Below are 22,876 nucleotides of genomic sequence, written 5' to 3' on the forward strand. Positions count from 1 at the left end.
GCCCAGAGGACGAGTGTGTCTAAGCCTCTGGGAACAATTCCCTTGTTGATCTTCTGTGCTCTGGTTGCAAAAGGTCATTGACTGATATCAACCTTGGCCACCATCAATATCTTCACCTTTTACCAGACAGTGCTGGCAGCGATGTGTTGTCTGATGTCACCGTTACGCTCAGGTGAGACTGAAAAGGTCAGTGAATGAGGCGTCTTTTACAGATCCTGTTCAATGTTTACTAATGATGTACTGTATGCCAGGTATCATATGGCTGTGGTGCTCAGACTTATTCAAAATGAAGATTTCCAGGCCTCAGAAAATCTGCTTCAGTTAAGTTGAGGGGTGCAGGAATCTGTAATTTAACCTATCCCTGGTGTTCCTGATATAGATGATCCATGAGGATACTTTATGAAACATGGCCACAGAATGACAGTAAACTAAAGAAAAAACTAGCTTTTCCTTGATACTTTGTATTCTATCACCTTGAAATGTACTCTTTACTAGCAAAATAAAAACTAAATGATATTGGTTTTTCTCAAGAGTACCATGGAAACATATATACTACCATACATAAAATTTAGTGGGAATTTGCTGTATGATTCAGGGAACTCAAACCAGGGCTCTGTAACAACCTAGAGGGGTGGGATGGGGTGGCAGGTGGGAAAAGGGTTCAAGAGGGAGGGGACATATGTATACAGATGGCTGATTCATGTTGATGTATGGCAAAAACCAACACAATATTGTAAAGCAATTATCCTTCCATTAAAAAGAAATATTATTTTTTAAAACCTGAGAGATCAACTGCATTCTGAGGAAATTAGAGTCCCAGTTGTAAAGTACTTATATACAGATATGGCAATCTTGCAATTAAAACTTGTATTTATGTGTATTAAAACTTTTATATTTTATTCTCCACATAAGTGCTTGATCACAAGATGAGTATTTGTTATACAAAACACACTGATTGTAACTTTATCACCTTATAATTGGATAGTTTTACTAATTTTTCAGTATTTCTTACTTTATCTTCATGAAAAATTATCTTAGGTAACCATCTGATTACCTGCATCAGACTACATGCAAACTAATGCATAAAGAGTTCACGCCAATGTCTAAAGATCAAAACAAGAACCTACACTTCTGGAATGCTGTATCTTTTCCTGCTAGACTGGAAACGGCAAAGAGGGTTTGTGCCACCTACCAATTCAGATGGGCCCGCAGACCAGAAACAGCTGCCCACACAGTAACTAAGAGAGCCAGCCCAAGAGAAGGGAGTCACAGCAGATGAGCAATGTCTGCCTCGAGCACAGGTGAGAAAATGGGAGACCTCTGTGCACACCTCTTCATTGGCAAAGACCCTGATGCTGGGAAAGATTGAAGGCAGGAGGAAAAGGGGATGACAGAGGGTGAGATGGTGGGATGGCATCACCAACTCGATGGACATGAATGTGAGCAAACTCCAGGAGATGGTGAAGGACAGGGAGGCCTGGCGTACTGTGGTCCACGGGGTTGCGAAAAGTCAGACACGACTGAGTGATTGAACAAGAACCATGCACACGGACCAGACAGGCCACCCCTCGGAAGATTTAGAAGAAGTTAAACTGTTCGCAAATATCACTACTTTCCTTCACTGAACAAACACCACTAAGTGCATGCCAGACTCTACGCTGGGCACCAGGGATATACCAAGAGTGCTGAGTCTACCAACGGGATGGACTTAGTCTACCAGTGAGATGCAGCATGATGGTACCTAACCTAGGGCTTTACCTGACAAGAGAGTAGGTTAAGGGCTTCCCAGGTGGCTCAGTGGTAAAGAATCCACCTGCCAGTGTAGGAGATGCAGGAGACACGGGGTCAGTCCCTGGGTTGGGAAGATCCCCTAGAGGAGGAAATGATAACCAACGCCAGTATTCTTCCTGGAAAATCCAATGGACAGAGGAGCCTTGTGGGCTACAGTCTGTGCCGTCGCAAAAGAGTCGGATGTGATTTAACAACTAAACAACAACGATGGCATCTTAAGGGGAGAGCTGAAGAAAAATAGAAGTCAACAAAATGTTAAAAGGTTGGGAGGAAAGTGGAAGTGAATGCTATTTCTGAGGAACTGCAACCAATCGTGGCTGGATTACTGATGGTGGGGCGGGGGTGGTGTGCAGGCTAGGGTGGACCGGCAATAGCCAGGTCACACAGGACTCTAAGATCATAATTTCAAGTGAAGATTATGGGATAGTACAGAAAAGCTGAGTAAGGCGTGTTTGTTCCCCGGTTTTGTTTTGGGTTGGGTTTTTTTGCGGGGAGTGCGAATAGCAAATTTGCATTTCAAGAAGATGGGAAAGAGAGGTGTGTTGACCGAAGTAACCCAAGTGACCAGGACAGGTGGGTGGCAAACAGCTGGAGACAAGTGGGTGGATTTCAGATACTTTTTGAAAATGGAATCAATCGTGACTTTGGGAAAGAATACAGAGCAGCGGTCCCCAACCTTTTTGGCACCAGGGACCAGCTTTGTGGAAGACAATTTTTCCACAGACTGGGGGGTGGTTTCGGGATGACTCAAGCACATTACATTTATGGTACCCTTTATTTCTATTACTATTACATCAGCTCCACCTCAGATCATCAGACATTAGACCCTGGGGGCCAAGGACCCCCAATATAAAGGATGAGAAGAAAGGAGAAGACCAAGATGCAGCTGTGATTAAAGTGCTTTGAACACATTCAACTGGAAACTCTACAAGGCAGCTGGACCAACCACGGCCAGAGATCTTAAGAGAGATTTAAGATTTGAAAATCTGGGGGTTTGTAGGTACAGAAGAAGAAACGACCAAAAATATCAATCATGTATCTTCTGCTTTCCAATCTAGTTAAATTTTATAAGAGTTATGCTACTCCACCTGTAAAGACTTAATGCAGCAGAAATGTTATAAGTGTCTGATTCTCTAAATTACAGCACTTAACGGCAATTTTTCACGTCTCATAACAACTTAATTCAAGCAACAAGAAAACTCCTGTTGTTGAAAATATTTCCTAAAGATTTTATACTTTTCTGCCTTCTTATGTTGGCACACCAACATAATTTTATCTTTCTCTGGAGATTAAATACCTTATATACCCTAACGGCATCCTCATAAGGGGCATTAACTGACATTTCAGAGCTCGGCCTATATGATGATCTTGAGCCCCTCCCAGAACATCCCCCCATTCTGGGGACCACCTAGCTCTACTTCCTGTCACCTGTCATATCCCAAGTGCATAGAGCTGTTGTAAGTTGCCGGACTTGGATTCAAGGCTAGGAGATGGGGCCAAGATCCTTGAAACTGTAATAGAGCCATCCACTCTCAGAAGATTTGGGGGGATAAAACGGCTTGTTGCAAATTCAATCAAGAGAACTAGAGTAGCATCTCCAAAACTCATGACTAGAACCAACTGTACGACTCATCCACCTAAAAAAAAAAACAAAACAAGAGAGGACTGACATTTTCTTTCCTGATAAAATACAAATCTCCCAGGAAGAAGGCACTAAAACTGACAGTTATTTCGCTTCAAAGAGAATTTCTGATATTTTTCCCTGCAAACAGGTTTTACTAGGAAAAGCTCAAGATGCTGGTGCGTAGACATGGAAAAGGCTGCATGTCTCACACCTTTGCCCAAAATCGCTCTGGTGGAAACTGTTACTTTTTCTTAAAATCCTCCCACAGCCACCACCACTAACATCGGATTCTCAAGGCACTGCTTTGAAGTTCCAGCAACCAAATTAGACCTTGTGGGAAAGAAAGTTGAAGACAACCACACCCTATAACTTCTGCTTTTCATTCTTCAAAGACTTGCACTTCATCCAAAAGAGGTGCGTAAACAAAATTTTCCAGGTCTTGTGTGTCTAAAATGACCAGAAGTGTATTTCATCTTCCCCTCCAAATTATTTTTAGAAATTCAAAAAGATCTGATGCACATATTTACAAACGACTGTTTTGAAGTACTGCCACTCATTGAATTCTTAGGCATCTGTTTAAGAATAACTTCTGAGACACCTGGAAACTGAGAGAGAGCAGAGAAACCAGAATTTCTATTCCTTCAGCCATTGAGGCTAAAGCAGAAAATATGCATAAAAATATTTTTTGTCTGTAAATAATAAAGGTCAGAAGAGGGAGAATTTATGAACAGCATGAGTCAAAGTAAAGTGGTTAAAAAAAAATTGTTTTAAGGACCATAAAGAAAAGTTTGTGAGAAAACAGAAAAGCTAAATGTATTTAATACATAAAATGTATAAAACCATACAGATGCATATTATATATAATGTATATTACATATAAAATATAAAAAAAGTCTATAAATTATATACATATATATCACAGTAATATATATTGTTCAGAAAGTCCAAATTTTATTTGTTAATTAGTTTTTATTTTTCAGCAAACATTCATGCATACTTTTGGAAGGGAGCTTAGTTACTGCAATGTAATGCCAACTGTGAAAGAGAAAAAAGTTTTTTCTAATCTCCTAGTTTTTACTGTTTTTAACATGATCTGCCACCGTCCAGACAGCACAGAGGAGTTATGTTGGTACCGAAACCTTCCTTGAGACCAAGTGCTGACTTTCTGCAGAGCATTGAATGTTTCAAGGTAAATAGATATTTTCCATTACAACATGCTGCTGGAAAAACTGACTCTTAGCGGGGCTGGCAACCTGACTTAGGCGTGACTCTAAAGTTGAGGCTGATTTTCGTATCACTTGGAATCTCAGTGGGGAGAGGGAGGGTGCAGAGAGGAACCCGAGGACTGAGATAGCATGCTCCAGCACATGCGCGCAGCAGGCCTGACAATCAAGTCATTGTAAAAAGCCAAGGCAGGTAGATATACATGTTACGTATCTAGTCACAAAAAAGTATTAACCATTAGAACAAAAGGGTTTGGGGTAAAAATTCAAGTAAAAAGGCGTTTTCGTAGGGATATAACCTGCAGGCGAGTGAATCCCTGAACCAAAGTTGAAACAGGGATGTAATGTTCTACTTTCGGAGGAGAAAGGGAGGGCAAAATAACCAGGCATGGAGTAGTTGCTTCAGCCAGAAGTAGCTATAAACTACTGGCTCCCAAAGTGAAAAAGTGAAAAGTGAAAGTAAAAGTCACTCAGTGGTATCTGACTCTTTGCAATCCTATGGACTGTAGCCCCCCAGGCTCTTCTGTCCATGGATTCTCCAGGCAAGAATACTGGAGTGGGTTTCCATGCCCTCCTCCAGGGGATCTTCCCAACCCAGAGATCAAACCTGGGTCTCCTGCACTGCAGGCAGATCCTTTACCATCTGAGCTACCAGGGAAGCCCTTGGCTCCCAAAAGCCAAAGCGAAATAATCCGCATGTTGCCACCAAAAATTTAGTGTGGTCCAATGACCATGCTTGTGAGTACACTTTACAGATAACTTTTTAAAGCAAAACATTGTTTCACTTGACTTAATTCCAAATATCTTTTAACTTAAAAATAAATAAATAAATTCAAACCTACATTCACTCAAGTGACAGGAAACTAGCCAGTAAAGGAGCCATCATAGGCAATCCCAGGGCACACATCCCCAAAATGTCCTGCACAGGCAGAACCATCACAATCAGGACTCCCTTTCTACCAGAGGCCATTCTGAGCAAGAAAATGACCCATCTGGATGTACAAGTGCTGATGCATCTGTTTCTTAAATGTCTGCTGTACTTACCTGCTATACTCACATGTGCCGACATAACTTGTAGCAATGTGGTAATAAAACAACAATATCATATAACGATTACTGAATGCTGGGCATGTCTGAAGTGTTACGAATTAAGCCATTAATCCTCACAGTTACTCTGAGAGGGTTACTTTTATTGTCCCATTTCACAGGTCAGGAAACTGACGCACAGAAAGGAGAGGTGAGGTGTGCGGGTCACACAGGGAGGGGATGAACCACAGCGTCTACTCTTGCAAACACCGTCTCCGACACTGGAACCCGGAGTTCTATACCCCATACTTCTACCCCTGAACCTAAACACTCTATGAACCGTGTCACAAGCCTGCTGCAGCGAAGGCAAGTCGGTTGAAGAGTCTTCTTCACTTCATTTGTGTTCTCATCTCTAAGATAGATTCTCAGTTGCAACTGAGTTTGCTTATCCTCACCTTCAGTTCTTTCCTTAACAGAAAATTAAATCAAAAGCTTTCACTGAAAAGCTAAGACAGACCCAATGCATTAGGTCCAACTAACTTAAAATCCATGAAGTAAACCTGAGATACAGCCTTTGTTCAACAATAAAATGCAACCTTGCGGTTATAGAGGGTGACGGGTTTTGACAATGTGAAGGAGAGGGAAAATCAGAAAGTGTAAGCAGGGGCTAGCATGACACCTAGGGCGCCTGCAGCAAATAGCCCCGTGTTCTGTAAGTTCTGTCCAAACCTGCCGTAAACCCCGAGGATGGAAACCCGAGGCAACCACCCCTCTTCGTGTGCCCAAAAGGAATTGAGAAGTGTGTGCCATTTATTTCCATTTCTGTGTTCAATCTATTGAAACCACCTTCCTCTTCAATTTGCAGCTGGTAAATAATCTGGTTAAATTTTCATAGGTTTGGTCTGAAAGGAGGAAAAACAGATGAAAGGAAAGCAGCCGAGGCACGGGTGGTCACTCTAAGAAGATGTGTACAATATTACCAAAGTCAAGCAAAGGGGAAGTGACAAGCTTTGAGGATGCCAAGGCAGCTGTTTCTCTGAAACACGTGTGGAAAGAACATTGGGAACCTGTCTCAACAGGGGAAGTTTTGCAATGCTACAGGCAATGACAGGGCCCCTCTGTGCCTGGCATACTTGAGGTTCCTGGCCTTAGCGGAGCACAGAGAAAGTGGCCATCCTCAACAGTGCTTTTAAAAATTCTCCTTCCCGTTCCTGTAAGCAGTGAATTTGGAAAGAAGTGCTGGTGTGTCCCTCATTGGTGATTTTGTTGTTTGGATGATATGAGAGGAGACCAAACGATTTCCTTTCTCGAGGATCTGTGTCATGTGATTTTCCTGCTAAATAAACAGCACTCTGTAGCAACAAACACAAGGCATAGTCATTGCAGCAAATTCCAGAGACAGAATTTTAAAAAACAAGACTGCATAGAACACGAGGCACTTGAATTTCATCCCTTAGACCTACTAAGAACCACATGCGGTAGGAATTTTTATCCTCATTTAAAAAGAAATCTTGTCAGTTTTCTTTAACAAAATGTTGTTTCCACCCCATAGTGGGTGTCACTGCTCAGAAAAGAGCCTAATAGGGGCTCCTGGTTGATAGATATGGGCTGGTGGTCACGTGAATGAGGATGACCTGGTTTATTAAACTCATTCACTCTCACCTAAAGAGGACTGATGCGGAAACAAGGCGAAGGAGAGCTACTCACTGCTTCTATTGAACCAAATGCACAAATCACAGCATTTGAGGCTGGCTGAATTAAATAATAAAATAGGACTCTAATTCAGAATCAGAGGTATGTGTCCAAAATGTTTCAAGAGTAACAGAGCGATTTTTAAAAGTTCAGATCGTACCACTAATTTAGTGAATATGCTTCCCTTTTAATAAAACAGGTAGATTCAAGTGTAGGAGCATTTATCCTCCTAGTTGTATGCAAAAGAAATGACACGTTCAAAATGCCAACAACCAGTGAACAGTAAGTATTCCCAGGCGTATTCTCTCCGCAAGACTGTGGCTCATTAAGTCTCTCTCCACCATCAGTTATCTCAGAAAGCATCACAACTTTTAAAACAAAACCACCACCAAAAGAGGATGAAACAGGAAGTTCCATGGGAAATCATTCGGAAACTGACTGGAGTCAGCCTATGAAAACCAAATTAAAACTTCATATCCCATTAACTTGGATGGTGTGAGCGCCAACCTGGGCGGAGCTCAAGTTAAGTTCATCTCTAACTCTTCTCCAAGAAAAGGAGAGACGCGCACATAACTACAACAAGGCAGGTAGGTATTTTAGGACAATCTGGGTTTTGTTTGTTTTTCAGTTAAGCATGTCCAGTGACTAGAAGAACCAGGAACCAACAAACCCAATGCAAATAACACAGCACAGGCTGGTCTAGCTAGCTGAGGCATCTTCCTAATCACATCCATCTTCATCAGCTCCAACCTCTCTCCTGTCTGAACAGAGAAACCTGCCCACCAGTTTCTTTCTTTCTTTTCTTTTTTTTGGCCATGCCGCATGGCATGCAGGATCTTAGTTCCCGGACCAGGGATTGAACCTTCACCCCTGCAATGGAAGCACAGTCTTAACCACTGGACCACCAGGGAAGTCCCAAGACAGCCTGATTTTTTAGTTGTTTAAGCTTATTGTTTGTAAGCAGAATGCTTAATCACTAATTCCACTTTTTTTTTCTTCATGTTATGGGGAAAAAACCTAGTATATGCAAAAATCTGTGATGGGCTAATGGTCCCTTAAGGGTCCCACATTTCTTCACTATTTCTTCAGACACCTGTTTCTAACAGCTTTCCAATGAAGCAACTACAAGTTCTGACCCCTCTATCTAATCTGCGTAGGGCTGCCAAACCACTCTCCTAACACACCACTTTGCCCAGCCCTCCTCCTGAACACAGAGGCAAATTCTATTTGCTGCTGTTTGCAAGGCCAGACATCTAGCTCCCTCTTATTTCCTACTGTTCTTCCTTCCAAACCCACCAGTATATCCAGACTCCTATACCATCAACCCCTAAACAATGCTCTTCTTGATTTACAAGCATACTGACCACTCTCCCGCTCTGAAACACTCCTCGACCTGGGAGGCCGTATTATTACCACTGCTGTTAGCCACCTGCTTCTCTTACCGTTCTTCCTCAGCATCCTTTGACAACTTTCACTTTTCCTCAATCCCTAAATGGACAGCCACCTCCCAGGATCCTACGCCTTTCTCTTCTTCATTTAAGTAGTAGAAGTTTGTGAGTCAGAAATGGAGGCAGTGCTGTCTTACCCAGAAATTTCAAAATTACCTTCGGCCATGGCTCCTTGGAGAACTCGCTGATTCTAGGCTGGAGCAGGAAATACACAAGATGAGCCTAAAAGATGCTGGAGGGCCAGAAACATTGCTAAAATGCACATTCATGCATTGTATACACATACACACACACACACAAAACAATGGGGGCCTGTCGAAGGGTACAGGAGCCAAGTGAAAGACCTCACAAGGGCCAAAGCTACAGTAATTCTGAGCAACAAAATAAATAATGTAGTTTTGGACTAGAGCCCAAAACATAAACTAAATATTCGGGAATCTCTGTTGATATAATTGAATGAATGAATGAGGGAGTATATGCAAGCCTGTGCAGAAGAATTCAAAATGATTTCTGTAAATACTCCACCCTCAAGGAGGCGAAGTATAACTCCCTCCTCCTTATGTGTGGGCTGCACAAATTGATTTCTGTCCAAAGAATAGAGGATGGAAAGGTGGGCAAAAAGTAACTTTACAGTGGGGAAACTCGACAAGCATTACGTCAGTCAAGGGATCAACATCAGTATCAACAGTGGTAAGACATGTTGACACTATCAGTGAAAATGGATAACCCAGTCAAATCATGAAAAAGCATCAGACAAATCCAAAATGAGGGACATTCTATAAAATACCTGGGAAAAAAATAGTACTCCTCAAAACTATCAAGGTCATCAAAAATGAGTAATATCGGAAAACAACCATAATCTAATACTCTAGGAATTTAAGGAGATATGACAACTAGATGTAACATGACACCCTGAATGGGATATTGAGACAGAACAGGGATATTATGTAAAAAATTAAGGAAAATTTAATAGAATGTGGCTTTAGTATTAATATTGAATCATAAGTTAATGACAGATGTACCATACTAATATAAGATGCTAACAGCAGGGAAAACTGAGCAGGGGGAACATACAGGAACTCTCTGTATTGTCTTTGCAACTTTTCTCTAAATCTAAAACTAATCTAAAATTAAAATTCTGTTTTGAAAGATTATCTGTGGCTCCTCCATCTTCCCTACTGTCGTCCAAAATGTCTCTTTCTATTCTCTCCTCTCCCATCCCCTTGGTCATCACCCTCTCTAGTCTTTATTCCCCAACCCATCCCCCACACTGTTGTCAGGATTTCAAACACACAAATCTGAAGATAACGCCTTCCTGATCAAAGCCCTTCAATAGCCACCCCCCTTACCTGTATCAGGAGCAGCATAACTTTTCCTTATAGACCCAGACAATAAGAATTTTAAGCTGGGCAAGCCTACCCTACTCTGCCAATATAGCACTAAAGCAGCCGTGCAAGGTAGGTAAACAAACAGTTGTGGCTGTGTTCCAACAAAGACAGACATAGGACTGGATTTGCCCCACAGGGCATACATGTACCTAGTGTGTCAAGCCCTGGCCTAGTGAATCAAGTCTAAACCCTTAAACTAACATTCAAGGCATAATCCACAGAACCCCTGACCCTTCTCTCCAGATGAGCCCTCCTTCCTTTGGCTAAGCGCCTTGCTCCTACATGGATGCACCCCTGCTTCTCCTCCGGCTAGATGAATTAGGGTCCCTTTTCTGGGAAGGGTCTTCAGATCATTCCACACAAGAAAAAATTCTCCTTTATCACAACTCATAGCGTATCTGGACCCTTGTAACTCACAGGGCACAATGCCAGTGAAAACATTAAAAATCATCATGGTATCGTTCAGTGTTGTGTATTTGTTCAGAGTAGTTCTTTCAAATCAATTCCAAGTATGTTTAAGTTATTAAGTAACACCAAGTCAGTAAAGACATTCCCCCATGCCTTCCAAAGACTCAGCTCAGCTCAGTTGCTCAGTCGTGTCCGACTCTCCGCGACCCCATGAATCACAGCACACCGGGCCTCCCTGTCCATCACCAACTCCCAGAGTTCACTCAAACTCATGTCCATCGAGTCGGTGATGCCATCCAGTCATCTCATTCTCTGTCGTCCCCTTCTCCTCCTGCCCCCAACCTTTCCCAGCATCAGAGTCTTTTCCAGTGAGTCAACTCGTCACATGAGGTGGCCAAAGTATATCAGTTTCAGCTTTAGCATCAGTCCTTCCAATGAACACCCAGGATTGATCTCCTTCAGAATGGACTGGTTGGATCCCCTTGCAGTACAAGGGACTCTCAAGAGTCTTCTCCAGCACCACACTTCAAAAGCATCAATTCTTCGGCGATCAGCTTTCTTCACAGTCCAACTCTCACATCCATACATGACCACTGGAAAAACCACAGCCTTGACTAGACGGACCTTAGTTGGCAAAGTAATGCCTCTGCTTTTTAATATACTATCAAGGTTGGTCATAACTTTCCTTCCAAGGAGTAAGCGTCTTTTAATTTCATGGCTGCAATAAATACTAGTACCTGCTTATTAGTACTATACTTCCTAAAGTGTGTTACAAGTACCTCATGGCATGTTAATAGGTGTACCCTTAAAAGGAAGTGCTTTTTAATCAATTATGTCTAAGGAATTCTGGGTTCAACTAAGTTAAGCAACATTCTCTGCCCTAGGAATTTTCAAAGTCTTCATTGTACACTGTGAATCTCCTTAAAGAGGGATATATTACACTATAACTCTCATAATCTGTTAGACCAAGAAATTTTTTTCACATCTTTAGCATCTGTGTCCTGCAGAACAGTTAGGGAATTGTTGAAATCAAGCATACTCCTACAAGGTGGACTGAAAGTTCTAATTCTTTCTATTTGTCACCATGGTAGGCTGAATAATGCAGGCCCCCCACCTGAAAATATCTATGTTCCAATCCCAAGAATCTTTCAATGTTACCTTCAGTTCAGTTCATTCGCTCAGTCGTGTCCGACTCTCCACGACCCCATGAATCACAGCACGCCAGGCCTTGCTGTCCATCACCAACTCCTGGAGTTCACTCAAACTCATGTCCATCGAGTCAGTGATGCCATCCAGCCATCTCATTCTCTGTCGTCTCCTTCTCCTCCCACCCCCAAACCCTCCCAGCATCAGAGTCTTTTCCAATGAGTCAACTCTTCTCATGAGGTGGCTAAAGTATTGGAGCTTCAGCTTCAGCATCAGTCCTTCCAATGAAAACCCAGGACTGATCTCCTCTAGAACGGACTGGTTGGATCTCCTTGCAGTCCAAGGGACTCTCAAGAGTCTTCTCCAGCACCACAGTTCAAAAGCATCAATTCTTCAGCAATCAGCTTTCTTCACAGTCCAACTCTCACATCCATACATGACCATGGGAAAAACCATAGCCTTGACTAGACGGACCTTTGTTGGCAAAGTAATGTCTCTGCTTTTTAATATGCTATTTAGGTTGGTCATAACTTTCCTTCCAAGGAGCAAGCGTCTTTTAATTTCATGGCTGCAATCAGCATCTGCAGTGATTTTGGAGCCCAGAAAAATAAAGTCTGACACTGTTTCCACTGTTCCCCCATCTATTTCCCATGAAGTGATGGGACCAGATGCCATGATCTTCGTTTTCTGAATGTTGAGCTTCAAGCCAACCTTTTCACTCTCCTCTTTCACTTTCATCAAGAGGCTTTTTAGTTCCTCTTCACTTTCTGCCATAAGGGTGGTGTCATCTGCATATCTGAGGTTATTGATATTTCTCCCGGCAATCTTGATTCCAGCTTGTGCTTCTTCCAGCCCAGCATTCCTCATCCTAAAAGATGATGCTGTGTAAGTGCTGCACTCAATATGCCAGGAAATGGAAAACTCAGCAGTGGCCACAGGACTGGAAAAGGTCAGTCTTCATTCCAATTCCTAAGAAAGGCAATGCCAAAGAATGCTCAAACTATCGCACAATTGCACTCATCTCACACGCTAGTAAAGTCATGCTCAAAATTCTCCAAGCCAGGCTTCAGCAATATGTGAACCGTGAACTTCCAGATGTTCAAGCAGGTTTTAGAAAAGGCAGAGGCACCAGAGATCAAATTCCCAACATCCGCTGGATCATGGAGAAAGCAAGAGAGTTCCAGAAAAACATCTATTTCTGCTTTATTGACTATGCCAAAGCCTTTGACTGTGTGGATCACAATAAACTGTGGAAAATTCTGAAGGAGATGGGAATCCCAGACCACCTGACCTGCCTCTTGAGAAACCTGTATGCAGGTCAGGAAGCAACAGTGAGAACTGGACATGGAACAACAGACTGGTTCCAAATAGGACAAGGAGTACGTCAAGGTTGTATATTGTCACCCTGCTTATTTAACTTATATGCAGAGTACATCATGAGGAATGCTGGGATGGAAGAAGCACAAGTTGGAATCAAGATTGCCGGGAGAAATATCAATGTTACCTTACATGGAAAAAAAAAAAAAAACTTTGCATATGTGATTAAGGTTCTTGAGATGGGAAAATTATCTGGATGGGCCCTAAATGCAAACAACAGTATCCTTATAAAAGAGAGGCAGAGGGTGATTGGACACTAGACAGAAGGAAAGGCAACATGACCAGGAGGCAGAGACCAGAGAACGGAGGCCACAAGCCAGGGAGTGTCAGCAGCCACCAGCAGCTGGAAGAACCAAGGGACTGCCTGTCTCCTGGGGCCTCCAGGGGGAACACAGCCCTGCCAACACCTTGAGGTCAGCCCAGTGAAACTAATTTTGGATTTTTAGCCTCCAGAACGGAAAGAAAATAAATGTGTTGTTTAAGTCGCCAAGTTTGTGGTAATTCATTACAGCAGCCATAGAAAAGTAATACAGCCACAACACCTATCGTGATGCTGTGTTCTCTGCTGAGGTTAAACATTCCTAAGTGAAGTCAAATTAGCCCTGTCCACAATTAGGACACGGTTAGCCTTAGCTAGTGAGGTTTAAAGGGTTTCTTTGTGGCTCAGTGTTAAAGAATTCACCTGTCAATGCAGGAGACATGGGTTCGATCTCTGGGTCTGGAAGATCACCTGGAGAAATGACAACCCACTGCAGGATTCTTGCCTGGAAAATTCTATGGACAGAGGAACCTGGCAGGCTACAGTCCATGGGGTTGCAAAGGAGTCAGACATGACTTAGCAACTAAACAATGACAAAGTGAGGTTTCATCATCCACTTAAGGGAAACAGGTTGGGCCAGTGGTCAGGAATCTGGACCTGGGTTAAACCCCTTCAGTTAAAATGCCAGCTCTAACATTTACCAGTTAATTATATGACCTCGGTCAAGGCGTTTATCCTCTTTGTAACATAGCTGTCTCATCTGTAAAATGGGACTATCTTCATAGAGTTGCTCTGTGGATTAGATAAGATCATGTATAAAAAGCACTTAGTTTCCTGACACACAATACTCACTCAATAAATGAAAATTACTATTATTACATTACAGTACTATTACGACTTATAGGCAAAAAAAATCTACTTTCAACTCCAAGCTAAATGTCATATTCTTTTATTTTCAGTTTGGCAAACTAAATATCTTTATCCAATTTCTAACTTAGGACGTTTAAAACGACCTCAGCAAGGTAAGGCAAGTGGAAAAGTTCATGCTTGCCTCCCTGAATCATGGCTTTTAATATGCGACTTGATAAATTATGACAGCTAATAGCTCTAAGACAGGCGCTTAGTGTCATGCATTAAAATCATGCCGTTCATTAAAAAGCCTACAGCTATTTCTCTTGTAGGAGCTATCTATATTAGTTAGTTCAAAGAGTCAGCAAAGATGTATTTTCTTAATTATTAAGCTGCTGATGCTCCATTTGCTGGTCTTTGGTTATGCTTACATTAAGAGCAACAGATGGAACAATTCTGATAGGCCCCAATACAGGGTTGTCACAAGGCCCTTGAAAACAGCAAAGAGATAAGGGTCGTGGCGTAATGTAGAAAAGCCCTCCCAGCATGTTTTCTACCTCTTGGTCTCGCCCCATCTACCATTATTCTCTGCAGACAACCTAGGCACCACTTGCTGTCACATTCTACAGTGAGACAGCCTACGTGAGTGAATTAGGAGTTACCAGACAATGTACCTGATCATAAATATTGGCTCACCATTGATCACAAATGCTTGAGACACAGAACTTCAACTCCTAAAGTCTTTAAGAGACTTCTATGAAAATGCAGGAAACCTTAGCAAAATTAGTATTTTAATACTAGTTCCATACTTTAGTACTCATTAGAGTAAAAGAGTCAAAGTAGGGCTGTAGGAAGAAACTAGGATTTTCTGAAAAAAGATATAGAAAAAAAAAAATCATACCACCTTCACTCTCCTTTTGGGTGTCACAATCAAGAATTCTTAAAAAAATTATAGTTTGAGCAACTTAATCTATAAATTTCCTAGAATTCTGGTGAAGCAGGATGGACCATGACGACTTGAATTTGCATGAGAAACCAACAGATATCATAAGAAAAATGATCAAGATCTCCTTAAGACACACGAAATAAGAACATCCAACAAAGTTGGAAAACGGCCTCCTCAACTTCTGGGGGCTGTCGCAGGTAGACAGGGCACCCACTGATAGAGCACAAGAAATGGACCACAGATGAACAGAGAACTGCCTGGTCACATGGGACAAGGACGCAATAAAAGTGTCATCAACACAACCAACAAATTCCACATCCCACCACACCCCTAAATGCCAGTCCACAATGGTCTGCCCCATGAGTGATAAAGGAGACAGCTGAACCAGGATCAGCTCTAGGGACTAGGCTTGGAAGAGCGTAAAGGATCTTGAGTCATCCCTGGGATCTGCAGAGAAACAGGGACTTAGCGAGAAGCATAGTGAGTAGGAGATTCAGAGCACAGCCGGTGGGAGTTCAGAATACCTACATTGATTTCTACACCCTCACAACTGAGGAGCTGCAGAGGCACCAGTCACACTAACAAGTTATGGTGGAACTGGGGCTGTGGGGAAAAAATGAAAATAAGTCACACCTCTGACCACATTCAAGACAGAGAGATAGCATCACCCGCTTGGCGGTGACAAACAGATGCACAGCAGACAGTATACATGTCAGTAAACACACAGCCAAGCTGTCCTGGTCTGTCGATCGGGGACCACCAAAACCTCAGTGAGGTCTGCTAGTTCAAAAAAGTTAACTTCGACTTCTGAAAAGGTTAAAAGTTAGGGATTTTTAAGAAGCACTTTCTTTATTTTAAAATTTTAAAATAGAGTTTGCAAACCCAAACGCCAATGGACTCAGGCATGGAGAGCAAACGGCTGCAGCTGGCAGGAACGAGGAACCAGAAGGAACCTCCATGGGGGCAGCCACTGCTCAGCCCAAGGCCAATGCGGCCATGGGAGTGGGGGTGCAGGGGTCCCCAGAGATGGCTCCAGGCTGTTGCCAGCACAGGCCATTGAGACAATCACAGAACCACTGACTATCTGCTTGCTTTCCTTTTAAGACTATAAAAGTCATGAGTGAATAAAATACAGTTCCAAGGAATATAAATGAAGTGAAAATCCTTGCCCTTGACTCCCCCAATTGCTAACAGATTAGATCACTCTGTATGCTTCTTATTCTAGACACAAAAAATGTTCTACAAGTTGCTTCACTTAACAATATGTCATGGACAGTCTTCCACATCAGTATATGCAGATCTATTGCATTCTTCTTACCATAACTATAGTTAGAATACAGAATTTCCATGCTAGAAGATGACTGCAGAGTCTCTAGACTGATCCCTTCCCTTCTGTGATGCGGTCCCCAGAGGTCCCCGGGTCCTTCAACCACACAAGAAAGAAGCAGAGCCCCCCAACACGGGGCGACGTCGGCAGTGTCACCAGCATCACATCATCATCTCAGTTTTTCAGAAGAGCAGAGCTTCCGATATGGGAGATGAAGAGCAAAAAGAAGCTCAAGTATCTAAGAACAAGGTAATGAACTATAATCAGTGAAGAACCTCACACTCATCAACTTTGCTTTTTTTTTTAATTATTAATAACAAATACCTTGAATCACTCTAAATTCACCCAAGTTACTTAGAATTCCCTTAGCAGTCACGTTCTATCTATTTCCAAAACACACATGAAGTGGAATCAACTGACATTTTCATGAAATTCACCATTTTTCTGATCCAGGCCTTAAAGAAAGAGGGCAAGGCCTGGCCTCCAAATAAGCTGTTTACTCCAGCCCTCCATAAGACGCCAATTCCTGGACCTCAGGGGTAAATCCAGAGAGGAACTAGTGGAATAAAGGATGTGGTTGAGGCCTTTGCCTCAGAGGCCATTGTTATAGAAGGAAATAGTTCTTAAAAGAAAGAACTCTAAACATCATATTTGAAACATTAATTCTGTTACTAACTCAAGATACCAAAAAGCTAATTAAGTATTCAGACCTTCAGAAAATCCAGTTTAGCTTCCGGATATAGAAAAACCTCTCAATCTAAAGTTATAAATTCCCTGGAGGCCCAAACCTCCTGGCACGGCTAGCTTTCAAAACATTTTAGGAAACTTGACCTCAAATTAAAATCAGCATTTCAGCAAGGGTTACTTACAGTCTTTGAGAAACTGTATTTCAGATAAACACAAATGGCAGAAATAAGTTATTCCTTATCCTATTAATAAAATTTGCTTTATAAAAGAAATGCTTAGGGGGTTTTTTCTGGTATACTTTATTGCCAAGCTAGCAACAGGGAATATTTCACATGGCTCCCTTTTCCCTCTTTTCCATTGCCAAGTGGAATCCACCACCCTAGCCACCCTGTCTCCTGACTCTCTTCTTTCCAGCCCCTTGGTTTAGGCTATCACCAAATTTCAGGGTGACCACAATAAGAGCCTCCTCACTCGTCTCTGTCACCAATTCCATTTGTTCCCTACAAGACTGTCAAGAATCCCTTTCTCTCACTCAACAGATATTTACAGAGCCCCTTGTATGTGACAGACACTGTTTCAGACACAAGGATGGAGCAGGCACACCAGCAATCTTTGCCCCTCAGGACCACCCCAGAGTGGTATCAGACAAGTGATTGGTACCATGGAGAAAAAGAAGGCGGGGAGGTGACAGGAAGGTGGGGGGGTCTGGGTTACTTTATTTAAGTGGTCAGCAAATGTGAGCCTGTCCCGACGGAAGGGAAAAGGACCAATGGGTCAGGGAAAGAGTATTCCAGATGGACAGGAGCACAAGCCTGTGCATCTGAGGCCAGCAGAGGCCAGGGTGCCTGGACCGCAGTGAGCAGGGCAAGACTCCTAAGAGGTGTGATCAGAGAGGGCTGACACACAGGGTGTGTGGGCTCACGGTGACCACCAGGAGTGCCTTTGCAGTGAAATGGGAAAGATGTTTTCTTGCAGCAATTCCTATCTGGGATTTCTTGGAAAATGTACAGTTCTTTCAAATCTTGAGAAAAATAAGTTGAGAAATAGGAGGAAAGCATCATAAATCTCCTGCTTGTTCAGCCATCAACCTAGAATCCAAGGACATCAAATCCAAAGGAGGAGCAGAAATGCTGACGTGCAGAGGTGAAGGTTAAGGCCAACATTTTCCAGAACTGGGCCAGGAGCACGTAGAAGTGAAGCTGCCACAATCCAATCACCCGGTCTTGCTTATAGCTGTTACACTCTTCTGTGTGTGTGTTCTCAGTCCCGTCCGCTGCCAGTGCTGAGTCGGTCTCACAGAGTCAGTGTTAATAAGCTACACAGAGTATGCCATCTACAAATCCTGGTTCTACATAGTGCTGTTAATCTTGCTGGAAGACCCAAATGTTAACATCATTTAGACATTATCGGATCATGTTCAGAAACATATTTTAGTATCTGAATATTAAAAATAGGGTACTTTTTTTGTAAATGTACTAAACAGTATTTCTTATTTATTCAATATTTTTTAGAGATCCATAATAATGAGTAAAGAGCAATAGGAACACACTGGAAGTACTTTAAGAGAGGTTAAACAAGTTAGCTAGCTTGTTGCTAGATATGCTTTAAACATTGTAAAATTTTTTAATAAAAACGAGGAAACGTTTAAAAGGAAAATGTGCTTACCAGAAGAAATGCAAAGAAAAGATGCAACTGTTGTAGAAATCAGACTCGAATTTAAAAATCTAAACTAGCAAAAATAATAATAACAGTATTTCAACAACAAAACCAAACCAAGGCAACCAGGAAAATAATTTTATTGTTTAAGAAGGAAATGACTTTATATGAACTTAGGGAACCCAAATCTTTTATAAAAAGCAATGAGTATGCCTGTCCATTGCTCCAGAGACACTATACATTTCAAGGCCATTCTCTGTACAAGCATGAGAAATCACTGCCTCCATAGAGAAACCCATGGGGACATGCTTCCCAACTGTAGGCAGCTGGACAATAGGAAAAGACAGAGGGAGGGTATGGGAGTTTGTAAGATTAAAGGTTATGAGGGAACTAACATAGACATACTCAATGACAGAAACTATTCCTGCCACTTAACATGTATGTATACAATCCTCACAGTCACTCAAAGAGATAAGTGCTATTATTAAACCTACCCCCATCTTACAAGAAGAAACTGAGGCACAGAGAAACGTAGCTAGTTTTCACACAGCTACTAAGCAGTAATGTGTGTGTGAAAGTCACTCAGTCATGTCCAACTCTTCGCAACCCCATGGACTATAGCCTGCCAGGCTCCTCTGTCCATAGGATTCTCCAGGCAAGAATACTGGAGTGGGTAGCCATTCCCTTCTCCAGGAGATCTTCCTGAGCCAGGGAATGAACCCACTTCTGTGTCTCTGCATTGCAGGCAGATTCTTTACCATCTGAACCACCAGGGAAAAGCCAGACACAAACACGGATTCTGGCTCCAGGTCCACTATACTAACCACTACACTTTCCTGCCTCCATGCTACTTCAACAGGACCCTATGATTTCAGAGTACAATTGGCAAGTTTTACATGCTAATGGTTCAATGAACTCTCATTAACACCATCATTATTACTGCTTACCTGTCTATTTTTTAATTATAAGAACATTTTACTTAAAGGTACCATAGGAACTTTTATCCCCATGTGCTGAATCTAATTCCCCAGACTGGAAGCTTCCCCATTCTTGCCATAAAAAATAAACAAGTCACTCCTGGCTGCTTAAATTTCATGCCTGAAATATCCCAGATAAGCAACTTAGAATGAGCCAGAACACCAGGATGAAAAATGGCAGCTGACATCTTTTGATTCATTGGAGAACTGGATGCTGTCAGTGTTCCAGGATATGACATTTCAAGGCCTTGGACCTAACAGTCACTGCTTTAGTGTAAGTATGCATTGGTCTGGAAGCTATTGAGGGCAGCCCCACAACGATCCACTGAGACAACACTCGGAAAAGAGAAATCTGACCTAAAGCAGACCACAAAAGCTAACGGAAACTGGCAAACATGCCACAGAGTACACACCACATATCAAAGACCTGCTACTAAAACTACAAGGCTTGGACAAAGAAGACTCCTCATTGTTGCTTTATTTACCACAGTTTTTACCTCCACTTGCTCTTGCTTCTTTAAGCAACAACAGTGTCCCATCCACTGACTGTATACCCAGGAAGCCCACTCCCATCCAGCTGCCAGAGGTGTGCCCATCTCTCTCCTTCCAGGTCATCTGCAATCACTCATATTCTGTGTCTGCTGCCACATCTGTTCTGCTGTCCACAAAGGCAGTCACACACAATAAATACACAGATGGCTTTGGGAGTGAAAGTGAAAAAGAGAAAGGATTAACTATAGTTATCTTGGCCTAATGTCTGAATATGGGAGATCTGTCTATCCAGATATATTCTAGGTTTAAACCCATTTAACTGCTAAGGAAACCGAGTCCCAGAGAAGTTAAGTAACTTGTTCATGGTTGTAAAGGTCTATCTGTCTATTATCAGCAGTTTCAGCAGGCTGATCCTGCCCAAAGGACATGGGAAACATTTTCACCACCAGGGGAGAATGAAGCTTCTCGTACAGCGAGCTCTGGGGAGACACCCACAGTGTGGAAGGGGCACTTAGGAGTCACACAGGGGATAAGATTATATTCAGTGTATGTCCCATCACTTAGAAACTCCTAAAAACAAAATCTGTTTCTCCAATGTGAAACTATAAGGAATTTCAAGTCGGCTATGTAAGCTGGAGGAAGCATCTGACATCTCTTGCTTAAACACAGGAAAATTTGTTAAAACGGAAGAAAGGAAATAGGCAGCTATAAATAGCTCAGCAAGAAAGTGATTCTTAGTGGGAACTTTCACAATTTTTCCTTCAATTTACTGTAGATACATATATTCATACATATACATTTGTACAGAAGTGTGTATGCACTGTTTTATATTTTTCCTTGTTGATTCTAGCAATACAACTACCTACCAAGCCTTAATGCCAAGCATTGAGAAAACAAGGAAAGAATATTAACAATGACAAGTATTAAGTCAAATCAATGGAGTGTGAGAGGCCCTCTCCACAGATTTCTGGTGGCGTAATCCTTTCAGCAAAAGATCTGACAACAAACATAAAAGGCTCATACTCCAGATGACCAACAAGCACATGAAAAAATGCTCAAGATCGTTAATTATTACAGAAATGCAACTCAAAACTATAATGAAGTAACACTGCACACCAATCAGAACAGCCATCATTTAAAAATCTATAAACAATAAATGCTGGAGAGTATGTGGGAAAAAAGGAACCTTCCTACACTGCTGGTAGGAATGTAAACTGGTGCAGCCACCATGGAGAACAGTATAGATATTCCTTAAGAAATTAAAGCAAAGCTACCTCGTGATCCTGCAGTCCCAATCTGGGGCATATATCTGGAAAAAACCTCTAATTTGAAAAGACACATGCACCCCAATGTTCATGTAGTACTATTTACAATAGCCAAGACACTCACTGAAAAATAAATGGATAAAGAAGATATGGTATATATGTATATAATGGAATACTATTCAGTCTTAAAAAAGAACAAAACAATGCCATTTGCAGCAACATGGATAGAGCTAGAGATTATTAATCTAACTGAAGTAAGTCAGACAGAGGACAAATATCATATGATCTCTATTATTTGGAATCTAAAAAAATGATACAAATGAACTTATTTACAAAACGGAAAGAGACTCACAGACTTGGGAGAGCAAGCTTGCATTGACCAAAGGGGATAACAGTGGCAGGCTGAGGCAGAGGGGCAGAGAAGGAGGAAGATTAAAAGTTTGGGATTGATGTGTGCACACTGCTATATATAAAACAGATAAGCAGCAAGAATTTGCTGTGTAGCACAGAGAACTGTATTTGATATCCAGTAATAACCTATAGTGGAAAAGAATCTGGAAAAGAATGTATTTACAGCTGAATCATTTTTGCGGTACACCTAAAACTAGCACAGTGTTGTAAATTAGCTACATGTCAAATTTTTTAATGCTAAAAAAATAAAAATACTTTAAAAAAAAAAAAGGCATCATACTCTTTGACCCAGTATTCCTATTCCCTTTGCATATCATATTCACGAATTTCCTCCCCTTCTTCATGATTCTACCCAGTTGTGATCAGAGTCCACATAGAGTTTCTGTGTCCAGCTACACAGTTTTCCTAACAGCAAATTTCAAAGACTGCATTACTTTGTAAGGGACCACAATCATTGGGATGGAAGCGACCTGCTGTGTCTTTTTGTGTTGTAATCATGGCTTGTTATTCAAGAACAGTCTCTGCACTAAGCAGCGTGTCACCCAATTTAGTGCTTACATTGGGAAGATAAAAACTTTTAAATCATAGTGTAAGAGCCAGTAAACTAGAACAGTCAATAGGAACAAACAAGACATGGAGCAAAAAAGGCCTAGTTTCTGAAATATGAAGTAAGGATCTGACCTCAGGCAAATCAAAGTTTCTCTGGGTCTGTTTTTCCATCTGAGATACAGCCTGTGAGTGTTTAGTGCGCACTGGACACTGGTCCAGCGTTCTGCATACCTCGGCTCACTGGAAGCCCATCACAACAACACAAAGAGCGGGTGTCATGACCCCCATTTAACAGCTGAGGAAACAGAGGCATGAACTTACAAAGTTTGTATCAA

General features: G+C 41.9%; 1 protein-coding gene and 1 long non-coding RNA gene across 22 annotated transcripts in view; one reads left to right on the top strand and one right to left on the bottom strand.

The window, feature by feature from the left end:
* Positions 1 to 22,876, bottom strand: part of SGMS1 (sphingomyelin synthase 1) — a 336,904-nt gene that overhangs the window by 250,834 nt on the left and 63,194 nt on the right. The gene's annotated exons all lie outside the window — the stretch shown is intronic.
* On the top strand, positions 1,163 to 5,958 carry LOC148775998 (uncharacterized). The gene is made up of 4 exons (XR_016038760.1): positions 1,163 to 1,301; positions 3,684 to 3,829; positions 4,523 to 4,604; positions 5,847 to 5,958. It is a non-coding gene; the product is annotated as an uncharacterized LOC148775998 (long non-coding RNA).

Source organism: Moschus berezovskii, chromosome 12, assembly GCF_049115385.1.
Source record: "Moschus berezovskii isolate FMDL1 chromosome 12, NW_MosBer_1.0, whole genome shotgun sequence".
In the NCBI taxonomy this organism is placed as follows: Eukaryota; Metazoa; Chordata; class Mammalia; order Artiodactyla; family Moschidae; genus Moschus; species Moschus berezovskii.